Genomic DNA, 6,523 nt, shown 5'->3' on the forward strand with positions numbered 1-6,523 from the left:
AAATATGTCAAAATCTAAACAAAAAATGCGAACTCCGTAGGCTTCCAACTGTGCACGACTTCCTATTCGCCAAGGGAAGGGTTATCCCTCAGAGGGGGTTTCATGTTATCCCTGTGAGGAGGTTTTATGTCGCCGTGGGTGCCACTCACCTCATTTCCCCGATGTATGAAGAAAAAACATTGCGTAAATATAAATTCAAAATTCAAATTTCAAGCGGGGTTGTAAAATTCAAACTTAAAATTCAACGTATGGCCGTACAGTATACCCTCGCATATTCCTACGATATGATAAGGTGGTGGCGGTGACACTAGAGTTGGCTGGAAAGGTGACACTAGAGTTGGCTGGAAATTCCTCGCGCTCGGCTTTCGCTGCATTAAAAACCGCTTATCGATAATGGGATGCCCATCAATTGTCCGTCATCCGTAGTGAATGTTGTTGTATGGGTCATAGCCGATGAATCCACATGGGCTTTCAAATCGGGTTATGTAGTATGCATGTGAACCAGCCACCATAGGGGCATTTAATGCCCTCTGGCAGGCTGGTTAGCTCTGGCCTATTTTGAAAGCTCTCACACGCGGCACCAGGGGGGCGCAACGAGCATGGATTCGAAGAGGGTCCAGCGGTCGCAGCCATGGTAGATGATCCGCCTAGTTGAACGCTCCCAACAGCTGGAAACCCTCATCCACCATCTCCCGCAGCTCCTTCACTTGTTCACAAGTAGAAGTACATGACATATCGAACCTCCTTCCAAAGACGCTGCCCATGATATTGTTCAGCGCAGCCCCTTGCAAGTGTGCTCGAACCCTTACAACACCGTTACGCTCACATTCCTTTTGGATATCGACAAGCATTCCCAGAGCATCAGCCTGGCGACCAGGCTCGTGGGCAGCGATTCTGCGCGGAGAAAAGAGATGCGTAGAAGAAATTCTCCTCAGCAGCCTCCAGTAATCCCCATTGGGTGCGAAGCCAATAGCCCGGCCGAACAATAACTGCTGCGCAGATTGCTTCAGGGGTCTGTTGGCGAAATGAGGGGAGTTGAGCAGCTCTCGGGCCACTTCAGGATCCGATGTAATAACGGCGGGCGTGGAGCCTAAGCTAAAGGCCATAAGCTTCGTGGCACCATGAAGACGAGCCAGATATTCGAGCTTGCGGTGAGCGAGACCGATGCTCATGTCCATTAGACTTCCGATAATGGGCCATCCTTTGGGACCGGGAATAGGAACGTGGCCAGACCTCCTGTGTCTTCCGGCCCACGCACAGCCTCCCGACATGAACCAGGACGCCAAAACAACAGCGATGAGCAGTGCAACATACAGAGGCCACTGACCCAACGCAGCAAAAATATCCTGAGAGTCCAACAAACCACTATTTCTAAAGAGGACATAGAGCCACCATTCGGCACCTTCAGAACTCCCCCCACTTTCCATCTCAAAGTGGATGGCAAATAAAAAAAAGAAAACGAAAGTTGCAAACAAAATGGATGGCAAATAGAGAAACCAAAGAAGCAGCAACAAAACAAAGCAAAGAGATACACATAAAAATGCAAAGGACTTGATGTGGATTTATAGTGGGAACGATTCCATTCTACGAAAATAGAGGGAAATAGCAGGTTGTAACTCCCACTGCATGCACATGCATTTTCATCTTGATAGTTGTGTATGGAGTTTCCAGAATTCTAATTTAATTATGAAGTACTATTACGTGGAAGGTGGAGATTTAATAGAGTTATGCCCCGCCTTTTTTCTCTTAATTAATAAATTTAATAAAAACAATTTTATTATGTGCTCGCTACTTTCCATAAATTGCCTATTTCTTTACCACTTTTCTCACTCTTGATTTTGATTTTGCTGCATCAAGAACTTAGTTGGTCTAACCGCTCCACCTTTTGTTGCATCGAAAAAAAGAAAGTCAATTCAAATTTGTCCCATTGAAATTGAAGTCAAAAGTCAATTCAAATTCGTCCCATTGAAATTGAAGTCAAATTTGTTACGTCTAAATTCAACTTGAATTGGCTGCACCAAATACTTTGTACTTTGTAAACATTGAATTCAAACCTTTTATGTTGCCACACTAAATGCCCCCATATTAAAGCTAAAATTCTAGTATCAATTTGGTCTCATATTTGAAATTTTTGTGTACTTTTCACATAATATTTAAATATGTTTTTGATTACATATTTTGATATCAAATATAATTCTTTTAATAAATTATAATTCATATTTATATAAAGACATAAACTATGGTTTACCATAGCAAATGATATATTCAAAAGCCTTACCAGATATAAAATTAATTATTCAAATTATATATAATGATTAAACTCTAAATCAAAATAAAAATTATATTAATATAGTTTTATACTCCTATAATCCCACTTTTTAATATAGTTTTAAAATTAAAAAACATATATATATATATATATATATATATATATATATTACTATATTACTATATTACTGTATTACTAATATTTAAATATAAAATAAATTAGGTCGCAAAACAAGAAGGGGGATAGATGTTGTATGGCTCCTAGTAAGTTAAAGTTACAGAGTATTCATGGAGCTTAAGATGCATGACAAACAACCACAATGAAGTTTATGCCCTCGCCTAGGGGATTCAGATAGCCAAAGAAAATTAGGTAGCTTCTCCCTCTCCTTATTTAGCATATGTTGAAGGGCTCATATCCCAGGGAGAAAACATTATAAACTATTGTGAAAAGAATTAGGAAAGCAGTGAAAGGGTTCTCTTCAATAGCATATTTCCATGTTCTCTGTGATCTCATTAAAAATGTGGGGTTATGTGCTAATGAAGGGTGTAAATTAAGATTAGGAGATTTAAAAATCAATGGCCTAATGAGGCCCTCTCCTATTCCTTAGAGCTAAACGGATTGGCATTGAACAATTATGAAGGATTACATTATCAATTATTTATAGTATGACATGTAAATTATCTCTTTTGGTTTTTTGATATGTCACTTTTGTAAGTAATATACCTACAAAACCTCATTTTTGTTATCCAGTTTGGAGTCCCTCTAGAAAAATTTGTAATTTTGTTAAATAAGAGAGCTCACAATTTTTTTTTGAACATATAGATGCATACTACCTCTGATGTATTTGATAGGCATATTTGCATATAAATACAAAATTATCATTTTGACTTTTATATATGTGTGTCTTTGTAACGATATAATAAAAAATAAAAATAAAAAATTTGATAATAATTTCATTTATTTTTTATATTGGTTAAAAATAATTTTATATAAAAATATTTAATATCAATCTAATTTTATATTAGAAAGAATTATATAAATTTAATATAATTTCAATATATATATATATATATATATATATATATATATATAACTTCAAATTCCAATATATAAATTTCTCAAATGAAATTTTAAACTACTCTTTTTAAATATAAGTACAATAAAACCATAAAAAATTATATTGCCAAAAATATAACTTAAGTTGTAATTTAAATATATCAATTTTTTAAAATTAAAATATATTTTTTATATAATTTAAAATTTAAAGAAAAAAATCATCAGCAAAAGTTTAAATATTTCCAATTATATATTTTCCTAACTTTTTTTATTCTCGAGACCATTCTCTTCCATTGTAACAACCATTATCAACCTCGATATGTCTCTTTTTATACGTCATCCTTCTTATCCCATTCTACCTTTAATTTTGCATGAGAACTATTGTTTTGGGCTATTTTTCTCGTAAAAATGATAATTGTGTTGTTACAGGGTTTGTGGTATGTTGAGATGTTGTTGGAGGACTGCACCTTCCAGATTTTCCTCGCCAAGGATAGGAAAAGGACTCGTTGAGAATTGTTGTTACACATGAAGACCTATTTTGGACGCGTTGAACTCCTTCAATTAGTTATGAACAACAGTTTGGAAAGCATCCAGTCAAAATATAGTCCAACTGTTAAAGGAGATGTTTTTGGACAACGCAACTAAAACAATTAGCCGATTTTATATTGTTATTATTGTAATTTGGAAAAGATGTTACAACTTTGTCCTAACCTTGGAAATTTTTATCAAATTGTTAATGTGTATTCTCAAATTAGATCACATGAGAATTGAGGGATTATCATGATGTCATCATTGCAATGTGAAATTATAATGAGGGGTACTCTCTGCCCGCACAAGATAGACATATAGAAACAAATAAACTGTGATAGAGCGGGAGAGCACCAACATTGTAATCCTGTATTTTTCATTAATGAAATCTCAATCATTGGTGTCGCCATGCCTTTCTATTGACTAGCTTGTGTGTCGTGTAGTGTTACTGTTATTATTAGCCTTGTTCATGCTTTAATTATTGCATAATGTTAACCAATATATTTTGTAATAACATAGGTCCTGGATCGGTCTGTTTGTTAGTGTGAAATTTATTTAATTCCCATCATAGTTTGATGGTGTGTTCATTTAATTTGAATGTGTTTCAACATTTGCTAAGAGAATGGTTTCTAGGAGAGCTCTTCTTTTCTAAATAAGAGTGACAGTCTGACAGAGTGGTATTATTCCACATTGTTTGTTTATTTCTTGAGAGTGTGAACAAGGTTTGAGAGTGTAAGAGCTAAAGGGTTGAGTTGCTGAGAGTGTGATTACAAAGATTGAGTTTGAAATTCATTAGCACTAGCCATCATTTTCCCTTGCATATATTTTGCTTAAAAGCCTTGCAATGGAAAAACCTACACTGATTGACAATTAATTTGAAGAGTTGGAACTATTGCTCCGAATTAAAGGACAATTGTACCCATAAGAGCAAGTTGAAGAAAAACCTATACACAACTTTCACACAATGAAAGTTGAAGCAAAACATGGAATATTTTATGAAATCTAAAGCAAAATTATTTAAGGGTCAGCATAAACATATACAACTTCAAAAGTGTGTAAACTAATTAAATAAACAATATACAATTTGAATCAATCATAATGACCAATAAATTTAGTATGGGCGTGCATTTTAGTGAAGGAAAGCAATTTTTCCATGTTCCATAAAAATGCACATCCAACCTTAGTTTCAAGGCCAAATTGAATGGTCCAACTTTGAGAGTACTCTTTTACTCAAAATTAACATGAATTTTTCACATAGAATTTTTTGTTGTGCAAGAATATGTCAAATTGAATCGATTTCGTAGGGTTAAAGTCAAGATTCGTGTGCCTCAAATAGATGCACACAAGGACATGTAGTTAATTTATTGTGAGATAACGAACATTCCAACCTAAATATAAAACCATTTTATGCAACATAGCATAGTAATTTTCATAAAGGAAATGTTATACACTCAAATCCAAGTCTATCGAAATAGCAATTGATCATATATGCCAATGATGACAATCGAAACAAATATGCACTCCCATGTTAAACCAATTACACTCTTGATAATGAAATTTGAAATGTGGCATAAATGGACAATTCCTAACCTCAAGATATAACCTTGCATCATGTGTGACAAATATCCTACATAACTATGTTCCCACTTATATACAACTTTTACATAAGGCAAGTCAAAACAAAACTTAGAATGTTGTAACAATTAAAAAGTGCTTAAAATAATTAAATAAATAATATACAATTTGAATAAATGAAACAATTTTGGCGCAAGACAATTTTGGCATGCTTCACAAAATTCCATGCCCAACCTTCATTTCAAGGCCAAATTGATTGATTCAACTTGGAGAGTATTTGTTTACTCATAGCTAACATTAATACAATAAATTTTTTTATTTTTCACATATATATTTATGTTGTTCAAGAATACTCCAAATTGCATGCATTTCAAAGGGTAAAAGGCAGGGCTTCTATGACTCAAGTAAATGCACACAAAGAATGTTTGGGAACAAGGTGATGGACTAAGAAAAATCGACCTTGTATTTTAGTAGTTTAAACTTGTAGTTTCTTGGTTGAAATGCTATAAGTAAGGTTGTGTGATCTTGTTTTAGGAGTAATTAGGTTTAAATGTTGCCAAGGGATAGATAAAGAGATAGAACCTATCGTTTGTAGGGTCTACTTTAGGGTTTTTCTATATTTTACATATTATTTAGGTTTTTAAGTTTAAGGTTAGGTCAAGTGGCCTTGTTAGGGTCTGAAAATAAATAGTTAAGGAGAACGGATACAAATAGGACTAGTTTTTATTTGTTGTTTGGTAATGAAGTCTAAGTAAAGATATAGCAATGCAAAAGTGTGTAAAATCATTAAATAAATAATCTGCAATTTGAATAAATTAGATTGGCCAATAAATGAAGAATGGGCATGCATTTTAGATGTGAGGCAAGGCAATGTTGGCTTGTTTCACAAAAATGCATGCCCAACCTTCATTTCAAAGCCAAATTGAATGATTCAACTTGGAGAGTATTTTTTTCCTCATACATAACATTAATACAATAAAACATTTTTAATTTTTCATATATATGTTTGGGTTGTTCAAAATTACTCCAAATTGCATGGATTTCAAAGGGTAAAAGGCAAGGTTTTTGTGCCTCAAATAAATTCACACCAAGAAT

At 34.0% G+C, this 6,523-nt stretch overlaps 1 pseudogene; it reads right to left on the reverse strand.

The window, feature by feature from the left end:
• Positions 1–647: 647 nt before the first annotated feature.
• Positions 648–1,427, reverse strand: LOC149140743 (cytochrome P450 78A4 pseudogene; annotated as a pseudogene).
• Positions 1,428–6,523: the final 5,096 nt, after the last annotated feature.

The sequence above is a fragment of the Pinus tabuliformis genome, chromosome X, assembly GCF_031772625.1.
Source record: "Pinus tabuliformis cultivar Carrire ecotype Pingquan chromosome X, CPIR1, whole genome shotgun sequence".
In the NCBI taxonomy this organism is placed as follows: Eukaryota; Viridiplantae; Streptophyta; class Pinopsida; order Pinales; family Pinaceae; genus Pinus; species Pinus tabuliformis.